The 13,404-nt window shown below is 39.1% G+C and overlaps 1 protein-coding gene across 2 annotated transcripts in view; it reads right to left on the reverse strand.

Moving 5' to 3' along the window:
* Positions 1-13,404, reverse strand: part of CLIC5 (chloride intracellular channel 5) — an 81,488-nt gene that overhangs the window by 46,198 nt on the left and 21,886 nt on the right. The window lies entirely within an intron of this gene.

A 13,404-nucleotide genomic window follows, 5' to 3' on the forward strand; every position in this document is an offset into this window, starting at 1 on the left:
TATACATTTGTGTACAGCTAGGCCCAGTTCACTGAAGTACCTAAATAAGCTCTGAGGAATTAGCTATTTTGTCATGTTTACTTATAATTCTCTCTGAAATGGAGACTTTTTTCTATTATTGTGAAATGCCAAGCACACAAGTGCTTCTTGAAAAATAACAAATACAGAGAAATCCTGTAAATTCACACTTCCAATGAAGAGCTAAACTTCAGTCAGCACAAAAACCCTCTTTCTGACAGCATGGCACAACATGATTACTACTGTTTGCACTCACTCTTAAAGGTCCTGGATATGGCTTTAAATAAATAAATGTTAAATAAATAAAAAAATTAAATAAATAAAATATTTAAATAAATTTTAAAAAATAATCCTTGGTGCCCAGAGTGGAAGAGTTGTCCAGGGGCTAATTATGCCCCTGCCACATGTGCAGATGGGGCTGGGAGCAGTGGCTGAGGTCAGGGGAGAGAGGCATTTCCTTCCCCTGGAGAAGAAAATTGACATTTCAAGGTTTGTCTCTTTGTCAGGGGAATGGGACTGCGCTTCCTCTAAGTTCCCCCCCGGTCACATCCTTCCCAGGCTTTCCAGGGTTGGATCTGAGTAGCTGCCTACAATCAGTACTTTTAAAAATTATTATTATTATTGTAGAATCATCTCTTTTGATATAAACATCAAACCATCAGACAGAGATTATGCTTAGCCCAGTAAGAGGATGAGGTATCCCCATAGACACATATCATAGGGCTGCTGGTTTCAGTGTACCAGGATGGGCAGGTAGATACTTCCCAAACTGGAACAAATCTTCCTGCATGTATGTTCATCTGCCTTTATTACAGACTGATTAGTGAGAAGTAAGACTTATGGGGTGTTTAGAGAAATACATACTTGGAGATGAACTAAACCCCAAAAGATTACATTCATGCACTCTGAGGAGATCCTTGCGGCTCCATCTTGGAGCAGGGTGTGTGCTTAATGCAGAGGAAGCAACAGATCATTTTTGAACGTCAAACAAGACCCAGCTCTAGAACTGGATCTAGAGTTTAACTGGGAGATTCAGATATATTGACTTTAAAAAGAAAACAAAACCAAAAATTCAAAGTTAGAACACCTCAATACAAGAAAGGGCAACTCAGTAAATCAAGGCAAAAATACTATTCCTTGCCAAACTGCATGGGCAAGTCAACAGACAGAGAAAAAAAGTCAATTAAAATGATCCAAATGTCTGAAAAAAAGGCTTAATAATGAAGGGGTTTGGAGCACTGGATCTTCTTGGCATGTCCTGAACATTTAAAAGAACTGGGCACAGAAAAACAACTAAAACTGTCATTCTGAGAGATCCTATAACCTGCAAGAATATTCCATGATTCTACCCCTCTTCATCCAGGAACAGCTTTTTGAAAAATACTATAAATAAAATAAACAAACAAAACAGGTCTCCAGCTGCACACTGAATCAGCAGCAATGGCTCATCACAAAACACAGGGCAGTGAAAGAAAATAATTTCCTCCCATGATATGCATTCGTATCTGTTTGAAGCTGCCCATTCAGCAGCTAAAAGCAAAAGGAAAGCAGTAACGCAGCGTGCCTGTTGACCCACACAAATTGAATCACAATCTAGAAAAACACCGGCAACAATAGCGATGATCCATCAGGGCCGGTTTCTCTGAATTCCACTTGTTTCGGACAATACACAGGTACAGACACGCACCAGCACCCAAACAATAGCTATACGCGGTGGGTGGCAAGGTTCAGGATGTTTATTTGGGTGTTGAAATGTTTATGGGGTGGACAAGCCTGGCAATTGATATGGAGAAGCACCTGCCCAACCTCAGCATTAAGTTGGTATTTTGAGAGAAGTTAAACCACAATGCTTGAGTAGCTTTTACAGTCGTTCTTCTATGTAAAGAGGCAAGAAGGAAAGCAATTTTAGCTGGAGAAGCTACTGGGCTACACAAATGTGAAAGTGAATGTTGGTGCAAATGTTTCATAGAAAATGAAGCCAAGGCACAGGGATGTGGCATGACTTAGACAATGACAGACAGAAAGAGAACGCGTCTCTGCTATCTCCCAGTTTAGCTCTTTCTTCATCTCAGCCTCAGGGTTTGACCCGCACTGACACAGCATTCAGAGCCCTGGCCAAGCCAGCATCTGCTCAGCCTCTGAAGGCCCTTCCAAAGTCTGGCCCTTGCATATCCAAAGATATGCAATCACATATTTAACCACCACCTGAACTAACCACATCCTGGAGACAAAGAGATATTTTAAGACAGGCAAGCAGCCTCTGAATATAATTTCTATCAGACTGACTTTGGCCAAATTTGTGTTATCTGAGACACAGAAATCAAAGATTTCTTCTGTACTTGAACCAAGCCCTGCTCTTGTTTGCCAAGATACCCTCCATTGCAATGCCTTCCTGGTTTGTAGATTTTATGTCTTTATTGACTCAAACTATATGTGTTTCATTACAGCATATCTAGTCTGATCTGAACCAGAAGAAGAAAGGGCATGACTTCTTTGGTGGTTCATTCCAATGGTTAATCACCTTTACAGTTACTATTAAGCTTATTTCTAACTTGACTATATCTGACCTTAACTATTAGTATGTCTTGTTATACTTATTACCACTATATTAAAAAGCCCGCTACAGATGCATTTAATATTGCAGTCAAGTGACATTTGGTCTTTTACTTAAATAAGAAAGACTGCCTTAAGGATGGCAATCTGAAGTATTTTTTAAACCTTAAAATTATTCTTCTCTACATCTTTTTCAATATCATAACATACATTAGCTTTGTGTGCATTTAAAATAACCAGCCAAAAGATAATCTAAACCTTGACCCCTCCCTACTAATAGCAAAGGAAAAAAAATTTAAAAGCATAGTTGTGACTAGTATAATTTGTGTATTTATTATTGGAATACCACAAATTACGAAGCAGGTGGGGCACATGAACACTGAATTAGTCGTGCTAAGTGCTGTACAAAAAAACAAAGGCACAAGAGCTATGCCTAAAGGATGGAGCACAGGACCAGAGTGGTGATCTTGCTGGACCTCTTTCCACAGGGCCACCGCTTCTCAGCTTCTGCACCTATAAAGTGCTGACCATGACTGTAAAGTGCTTCAGAATTGCTCTAAAAAGGCCTTTGTATTTTTTTATCTCAGGGACTGGGTTTTGCAAAGAGAATCATGTTCAGAGACGACTGCCAAAGCATGGAGCAGCCTGCACAACCTCCTTTGCAGAACTGGGGTCTAAGTATGCTTAATAGCTGTCAGCATCTAGGCAGGTTATGGATCTTCTATTTTCACCCTGGGTTTTACTACTAAGTGTTTAAGAAAAAAAAAAAAAAAAAAACAACAAAAAAACCAACACAACTGCTGAACATTTAAAACCTATGCTAAAATATCTTTTCTAAATTGCAAACAGTTGTTGTCCTTAGCTGTCAAATGTTTTTTTGAGATGGAGCATACATCTCCATGGATTAGCTCATCATACTTTGAACTTCACCGCTAGCCTGCAGCAGCACACACTCTTTGGAGGTGATTAGCCCTTTTCCAAGCAGTAAAGCATTATACTTCTATGTCTTTATTAGCAGCAGAAGTTAGAAAATTTTATATCTGCTTTGGCATCTTCATGGTTAACAGAAAGGGAAACTAAAGCCATACCTAAATCAAGCAAACTTCCTCTGTGTGTAAACTCCATTCCCAGTATCATGAACAAGTATTAACACCTGAAATATTAGTGAATGGCAAACTGAGTCATGATATTTTTTTCTTAGTCCAGAGGAAAACAACAAATGCAAGAGAAGCAACAAAAAACAGTCAAGAAATGGCTATTTTACAGCCCAACTTACATAAGGAGGAAAAAAAAAATTACTATTCCCATATATAATCTTTGCAAGTTTTAAATATGTAAAATTCAAGTTTTATAGAATTCAAAGTAAATGAAAATCAGCTTTGGCCTTGAATATTAGACTTTGAACACTGTTATTACATTTTGCATCAAGCACCTACAGGTGAATGCCATGGGCTTCTGTCATCTGCTCTGCACACAAAATTAGTGACTATCAAGAATGAGGATTTAGAAGAGCAAACTATCACTGTCTGAGCAACTTCATCCTTAATATAATGACATTTATGCCAAAGTAGCTATAGCAGAGATAGGTTCAACTCCTACTGTCCTACAGAGGCATTAATAAGCTATTACAACACAACCCTCCTGAAATACATTTCAATTAGTGCTTTATCTCAGTTTTATGCAGAGTTGCCAGAAATACATATAAAGGAGATATTTCAGTGTCTTTTGGCAATCAGGTGCATGAGAAAAAAAAAACTGGAGAAGCACTCAAGCTCCAGATATACAATACCTCTTAGGCAGAAGTTGAACCAGGGTACCCTGGAGACCAACATACAAGTCATGGAGATTAGGACACTGGTATAAATTTATGAGTCTGAATGCATATAAGAACAAGCAATAAAAACAGAGAAGTTGAAAAAGAAGGTACTACAGAAGATACAAGACCCTAAGAAGGAAAAAGGAAGGCAGGAAAGAGTGGACAGGGTGCCAGCAGAAAGGAGTTTTGGCTCAACTGCTGTGGGAGGCAGCTCAAACTGAGATCCCCACCACTCCACTACCTGGCTGGGCCCAGTGCGGTGCTAACACGGCTGCACAAACTCTGGGCTAGAGCTAGCTCGTGTCCAGACGCTTAATAAAGCACCCAACAGCCTGTACCTGAGAGCAGACAAATGTCCAATTTCCTCTGGTTTGATTTCTTTTATGTCCAGGAAATCAAGAATTTCGATATAATTTCTCAGGAGACAGTTCTACATCAGAGACCTGATCCCATCATGTATTTCTCTTCTATTTTAAGTGGTGTTCAGGATGCTGTGCTGGGATAAGGGTGAAGAATGTTCCCTGCTCCCACGATGTGTCCACATGTGGTGGAGAGGGAGTGGTATCAGCATTTTATCAAGGTAAGGAGAGCCTGAATAACTTGCCTTGGGTTGCTGAAGGAGGCAGAAAAGCAAAAAAGTAAAAAAAAGCCTCCCGAGAATTTGCATAGAAATCTAGTAATTTTACTGAGTTTAACACGTTACAAAATTTGCATGGCAGGACTTTTCCATAGTTTGATTAGAGCTGGACAAAAAATAATGAAAATCAGAGTTTACAGCTGGTGGGAGCTATTGCTGTTGCTTTGTATTAAGATATAGTGCTGAAACAATGATTTGTTCATAGAATGGAAAGTCAAAAAAATGTTGATTTGCATTTTGACTGTAGCCATTTTAACATGGCAAAACTTTGCTATGGTGTTACAGAACAGTATCTTAGGTGCTTCGTGTCCCAGTCTCTTTTCTGAGCACATCTTCTCTTATGACACTGTAGCCATGCGATTTCTGCAGTGCACCAGAGTCACTGAATCAAAGAGGAATCTGTGTTCTATCATGGAAGATCCACTTCAGCCAGTGAACACTACCATTAAAAAATGATACATATAGAAGGGTAAAATCATAAACACTCTAAAAGGTAAGTTATGGAATTATTATTGTGAGGGACAGAATAATACTCATTTACAAAGAATCATTTAATTTAACAGAGTCAGAGAAAACATCCTATGGACTCGTTCTACATTTATGTGTGAACTTGCAATCAAGTTGCGTAGCAAACAGCAATTACATGCTGTAAATGTAATCAGTTACAGAGAGTTCTACCCTTAGGTATTATTAGATAAAATTAATGGCTTTGGATCTTCAAAACACAGGTGAATACATTTTGAATTACTTTTGTTTCACTGTAATAATTTCCAACTCTTAAGTCTAATATAAAAATCATGCCAGGAATACATGATGCTGATTAAACTCATCAGACCTACAAAAATCAAAGATTTTTTTAACTCATAGCTCCAGATATACATATATATTACTGTTATCACACCTAGATGAGTTTTACTGCATGTCAGCAATACAGAAGAAGTGCAAACAAATGGGGAGAGCAAGAAGCAAGGAAGGAAAGGGAATGAGGATCTGTTCTGGACTTTGTTCATGTTAAACTTTACTGTGTCAAACACACTGCTTCAAGCTATTTTCAGAGTACCTACTATAGCACTTTAGGTACCTGCTCTGATTTCCTAGTTCACCTAAGATTTATAGATTTGAATCCAGTATGAATCCAGCACAAAACCAAACCTTCCTTATTCCAAATGATTCTCCCTACGACTTCCAGTCAGCCTTTGTGGAAAAAAAAAAAAAAAAAGTATCATTGAAATCCTCTGTTATTCATGTATCAAACTAACACACAAACTCACAGCCCTTTAACATCTGTCTGACTCTGTTAAAAAAGAGTAATTTGAAAAATCTTCTACCAGAGCTCTTAGCTGCAAAATGGAAATACTTGTGTTTACGTTACCTCTTTGCAGCATTGCTGGGATTATTTTGCTGGTATCTGCCAGATTTTGAAGAATTATGTGTCATACAAGAACTAAGTAATATTGTTGCTGTAATGATCAGTATGTTATCCTAAACAATCTTTATACAGCCTTCCATCAAAATATATTTGATATAGCCAGACGAACTGATACTAACACTAAACTCTGGAGCACAGGCAGACTTACTTCCTACTGGCTCTCTTGGAAAGGATCCCTGTGTATTTTTGGGATGTTATGTCAAATGATCTCTGTGACATTTGCTGTTCTGAATAACTGCAGCAGAGTCATATATTGCCAATAAAAGTTTCCTGGGGATACTTACTGGAGCTTCACTGTCATCGCTGAACCATGACACAACAACCTGTGAGCCTGACGAGACGTGTGCTGCCAGAGATGGAAAAAGAGCAATCTACAGCTAAACATAGAGCACCCAAAGCATACCAGTGGCTATTTCTAACTACAAGCAATAATAATTACAAATATCACCAGTTCTTCATGGTAGAATTAAAACACTGTATTTACCTGATTTGACTCTGCAGCTCAGAAAAGCTGGAATAAAGGAAGAAGTTAGTAGGTGGAGTTTAAAGAAGATCTCAAATACACTTAAGCTGGCCTAACTCTGCTGCCACTGAACTCAGCAGTACAAACCTGATTGGCTTTTATGGCCATGGAATACGACCCATGCTGAATGTTTCTGAAGACTTATCCATTCGAATTATGGATCCAATTTATAAAGGCATTTAAGGAAATAAAGTTATGCATATTCAACAAAGCATTTGAATATGTTTCATTTTAATCAGATGTTCTGATGACAATTAACATATATATTGATGCCATCAAGTTCAATAAAAAGCAAGTTGTCACAGCCATTTATATGAGGAAAAAAACCAAACCATGCCAGATAAGGCTGTCGTTCACCTTTAGCCATAAACTAATGATTAGAACATGAACTCAGGCAGAAGGAGACATAGCTGAAAATCCCTTCTTAATTGGAGATCCAGTTTTCCAAGCAATCCTAAAAGCATTCCAGACTAAGTTCAAGGTGGCAGGGATAGTGATTACAACCCTCCCAAGTCCTTTTATAAATTTGGCCTGCTTAAACTATTCACTGTCCATCTCTCATATTCCCACCAATGAGGCACTTGTCTTGACGTAAAACAAAATCTGCAAATGCTCAGAGAGAAAACAGACACACAGACATACAGACTCTGGGTTGTATAACTCTGGCTAAAGCTTCTTTAAAGTATTGGTTTTCTTCGTCACAAGGCAAAACAAGCAGCTTGTGATTTTAAAACATTTGCTAGGCAGCTATTTGTTAATTTATTGAATTATTTTCTTTTAACAACATAAGATTAAAGCAAAATTACATCTTGCCAAGATGGATGTTTTCCCCTTGACTATTCTTTTTATTATTTTATTGAAAATGCTTAATAAAAAGACCAGAGAAGTAACTATCAGTCCAGGCAGTAATTCCTTGATTTAACTGGGTCTGTATGGAGTTACTATTAATTTGTGATTCAAATTTAGGAGGCCTGACTCTCTTCTTGTGCCCATTTTATATATATATATAAACTCTATGGGTTTCAACCCCGTCACTCCTGATTTGAAAAGGTCTAAGCAAGATAGGAACCAAACCAGAATTACACTGAAATACCTGAGTCCCCCTGCATGGAGCTTATGAAACACATTTATAGGTGTTTAAACAAACCTAGTAAAACTATCTTCCTCCCAGTATATATGCTGGTGTCCAGACTACTAGTAAACCTTGTAAATTTGGTAACCTTAATACTAACACACAAGGCCAGTACACTAGAAGAGGACACTTAGGACGCTGATCATACACTGCCTCACCAAAAGAAGTTTGGAAGATACATGAACTGTGGTGCCCACCATCTGCTCAACAGCTCCAAATAGATGAAAAATGCAAGATCCTAACAAGCCCCCATGCTCACGCCACTTCCAGGGCGACAGCTGAAAATTATCAGAGACTGCAGGCACTGTATGTTTCTGCTTTGTAGGGTGGCTACGTCTCTCTCAAAATGTGAAAGGCTTGGCCAACCTCATGACCAAGGATCCAAAAAAATGTTATTGTTGGTCTTGGAGCACCAGACAGGTTGAACCAGATGTTTCAGTATCATTATTCTTCCTTTTGTTTTTCTCTCTTTATTATTTCCTCTTTACCTAGAAAGTTTCACTGAACATAGGAATGATTTTGTATGGAAGCCAAAAGCTGAGTTCATAATACCCAGTAAAATACCCCTACTTCTCAAGAAATGGAAGTGAACTTTGTACCTTCCAGATCTGATTGTGATTTCTACTCATCATCAAAACACTACTCGAGGGCAGTCTATGAATCAAATAAATTACAGAGCCTGTATTCTTATAATGGATTAAAAGGTTCCTGTCAAGTTTTCTCTCCCAGTTTGTAAAGCCATTATTGGTTTTGATAATCCTGAAATTCTGAAACTGAAATCAGTTCTCTTATCAGAGTGACTCTCTTGTGTTACAACTAGAAAAGCCTCAATAGTGGGGAATGACTGTTTGTACCAGGAGTAACATTTTTATATCTTCCTTTAAGGCTACATTGAAGCAGTTCACCAAAATCCAAACCAGGGTTAGTCTGAAATCACCTTTCGGCAGAGACAACTTTAAAAAAAAAAAAAAAAAAAAAAAAAAAAAAAAAAAAAAAAAAAAAAAAAAAATAACAGAAAATGCACAAGAAGAAATTTCAGAGTGCATTAAAAATCTTGCACCTCCCTGGGACAATTTCTGGGATAATTGTGTCCAAAGGAGAGGAGAAGGGCAGCTACACCCTCCCGGGAGCAGTGACTCCTGGGCTTTTGACAGAGCACACTAAATCAGCAGGATGACTGCTTTGTCCTGGACAACCAGGCTCTCTGACTGACTGATTCATTCAGGGATAGAAATTTCGGTGCCAAATGTTGCCATCGCTTTCAAACACACTCCTAACAGACAGCTAAAACTCCCCGAAATGAAACCGTTGGAGATGACAAAGGGCTCACAGGTTCCTTGTATGTGTGTTTGCCGCTCCAGGAGACTGTGAGCATACCAGGACTAAGCTCTTCTCTTTGTGATAATCCTCGAACAAGAAATGACCGTAAGGGGCCCTACAAATACTTCAGTGCTGTCAGTCCTTGAACCATACTTTGGCTGGTACCGTAGACCCGAGACATTGCAACTACACCATCACGGTGCCTGGTCGTACACAACACTCAGCTCCTAACGGGAGGAACAGGCTGAGAGCGTTCAGTGCGTTTTATGCCTTTAAGACTTCAGCTGGCAGACGGGAATATGTTCAATGTCTGAATCAGTGAGTGTGGAAGATCAAGGCCTTTGAGAGATCCCTCTTGCTTTTTATATTTGCAAGCACCTTCATGTTTTCTCTAGATGGGTGTTCAGTGTGACTGCAGTTGAACACTTTGTGAAGTAAAGCCTTACACCTTTTAAGCAAAAGCTCTTGCACACCTGAGCTGATGAACGTATCCTGAATGTTAATTACTCAACACCACAACAATGACTCCTTCCAGAAATGACTGTCTGCCAGCTCACTACTCATTCTCCTACTACCATGATGATACTACCATCTTTTGATTGTCAGAAATATGGATTAACATATATCTCATTATAGAATGTTTCTAAAGCAGGAAGATTTTTAAAATGAAATGTACTTTGGACCATTCCTGTGGTTTGTTTGCTTTCTAGACTGCACTCATCCTGACCAATGCAAATAGACAGGTGTACTCTCAAGTCTTATTTGTATCATGCTTTGTTTTCCATGTTTACAATGTATCTCCCTTCAAATTAACTTTCTGGATATTAGGCACTACTCCAATTCTGAAATGCAAGGAATGTACATCCAAACACCCGTTTCCACTGCAAACAAAAAGAAACCAGAACAGTTTCGTGATCCTCCCGTATGTATTGTAATAGTCTGTATGTAAAAAGAGCACCATTCAGTTTAGTCACAGGTGCAAGACTGCCAGAAAAAGCTAAATATACCTTCCATCAGGGTGTCATTTATACAGAAGCACTTTGCTCCTCCAGCACACAAAGAATTAAAATTAATCTGAGTTACAACAAGCCGGGTTAAGCACAGAGCAAGCACTACCTCCCGATGCTCGCTTCCCCAAAGCTGCTGCTGCCAGCGTCTCGCACTACCGCGTATCAAGCCTTTTTCTCTGGCAGCCTCTTCCAATTCCCTGTCAAACAAGTTTAGAGAGGGAACTGCTGCTGGAGAGTTTCAGCGTTCACAAAAGGCCTGCTTACACAAACTGCAGATCTGATTAAGGCGGCACCACCTCCCCGGCGGACCTCACCGCTCCTCGGCTCTGCCCGTTCTCACCATCAGTCTGCTCCTGTCCTGCCCCAGATCTCTCAATCAAGCACCTTGCAAGAACAAACACTCGTTCACAGAAAAAAAAAAAAATCTCACAGATCCAGGTTAGGGCACCATTAGAAAAAGAGTAAAATCGATGGGGATGATAACAAACAGGTGATAACCGCTTGACCTGTCTCTGCCAGAGCAGTTCGGCTAGCTGAGTCCTGGTGGTGCCCAGCCTATCTGCATAGCTCAGGAGATGATAGCTGACCTGCATTAGGTTACAGCACGGCTCTTTTGTGTGCAATCACCTCGCTACTTGTCTTTCTAAGGCTCCTGCTCTCCTGGTTGTTAAATAAAAAGGGAAATAGAGCAATTGTGTAACACCTTTCTTTTTTTAACCTGAGACAGGAACTGTTTTTATTAGAGACTCGATGGCTGGGGAAAAACAGCCCTTTCTGGTTTATTTGGGCTTGTAGAAGATACAGTTTTCTCCAGGCCATGTGTACTGCCCTGGATTTTTCTTACTGATCTCTGTGTTTTCTGGCTCTGTGTTCATTCGAGGATGCAGGGCAGAACTTTTTTCAAGGGAAGTATTAGTGCCACAAAAATCAAAGGATGAAATGCTCATTGACACCAACATCTCCTGTTACTACAACTTGCCTCAAGTGTGGGCCAGTATATTTAGATTTGCCACTTGTCCCAGCATCACATACTCATCCAGAAGTTGCCACCTTTCAGTTCTTCTTTCCAGTCTTAAAACAGACTGAGCAAGTGCCTTGTCCTTTGCAGACTTTCTCCTGGATCAGCCTTCCTGTTTTTCTCCCCTTACTAATATGCTATTCTTTTAAATTTCATGCTCTGGCAAGTTTTCACCTGTTCATATTTCTCTTATATGCTCCTATTTTTCAACTTTTAGTTCCTCCCTTGCTTGGATGTTCTTCTCTTACTTATTTTTCAACTTCTGAGATGTATAATTTAATACTCTGGTTATATGCTTTACTATAAAACTTTTTAGACTTTTAATTAAATTAATGGCACCTTTCCAAAATATCAAGAATTGCAATTTTTCAACCTAAATGGAAAGTCTCCAGGCAGACACCAATTAATTCTTTTACTCCAACTCTGCAAATTATGAGTTTTATGTGAGAGTGTCTATGCAATTCTGTAACATGCATTATGCAGGAAGTCACATTACTAAAAATGTTCTTTCTGGAGTTATAAATCTTCAAATGATGGCATGGCCGAATTGAATGCAGTGCAAATTTTTTCCAGTTACTTACGGATCCAGAACTTCACACAATGAATCTGGGCAATGACCTTCACTTTAACAGCTGATGCAGTCAAAGAACCATATATCACAAACATCCGTATCAGCCTCAATAAAATAGTGTGGGCACTAAAACAAACCACCAGTTAAAGGTTTGCATTCCAGAATACATTTGTGATGACAGAGTGCCAAAAAATCCCATTAACCTATTTTTTAGCCCACAAACATCTCCATTAAACTCACTTTGGTAGAAACAACTTGTAGAGGAAAGGTATTGGGATGTATGGACACACGCAGGTCCCTTTTAATACATTAAGGCCTATTGGGCAGTTTTGAACCAGGAATTCTTGTAAAATCAGTTTGCTAGGGAGAAAGACCTTGTTGCTGGCTCGATGAGAAAGGCTGCACCTGAACTGACTGGTTTTAGAAGACGTGTGAAGAAGCCATGTATACACATCATGGATGTGGCTGACATTTCAACTTACAGCCCAAAATATCCATCAGGGAGTACAAAGTAGTTATATACCCTCAACTTGACAGAAAGGAGGGGTTGGAATTTGCTTTCCCAATCATTCAGTACTGTGTTTGCAATGGGCCTGATATAACTCCCACATATTAATAATAATCCTGCTGATTTACAGTGATGGTTTAGGCTCAGCAAGACCAAACACCTGCATTTTATATGGGCATAGTGGATTTTAGCCTCGACATACATAGAGGCTTTGAAACATGCTCTGAACATCAAAAAATCTGAGCTCTTCACTGGGACAGAGTTTGCATGAAGTTTGCAGTTAGTAAGGTTGTATGTGTAATGGGTTTGAAGTGTGCCACTGATTTTAATGGTCAGATTTTCATAGACCAAGACCAAGAGACATACCCCATTTGAAACATTCTGAAATCCTACCATGTAACAGGTGTACTTATTTCTCTATATTTTCATTAAATCAGTTTCTGTTCTCAGTTACCCTTGTATAAAATCAGAATGAGCTTCAGGCTGAGGAAACTGAGAGTAAAAACTGATTTAGTTTTCATTTTTTTAGAAAAATAAAAGTATTGCAGGAAATAATCAGAAGACTGCCAGCTTATCTCAGTCCTTTTTGTTTTATGATCCACTAGCATTTCAGACCTGACAGCCTCTGCTGAGGTACCAATAATGGTACCCCTCAGCTCTTCATGCTCTCTTCCCAAAAACGGAGAAGCAAGTCAGGATTCTTATAGAAAAACCTGAATTCTAAAGCCTAAACTCTAAAGTTAGGACACAGTACATTGCAGGCAGCAGGCTAAGAATAACAGGACAAACTCACAGGGAGAGAAATAACAATAAAATACAGGAACTCTGACTCTCCCTCCACAACATTACCTAATTCTAATGTCACGAAG

Source organism: Aquila chrysaetos, chromosome 15, assembly GCF_900496995.4.
Source record: "Aquila chrysaetos chrysaetos chromosome 15, bAquChr1.4, whole genome shotgun sequence".
NCBI lineage: Eukaryota > Metazoa > Chordata > Aves > Accipitriformes > Accipitridae > Aquila > Aquila chrysaetos.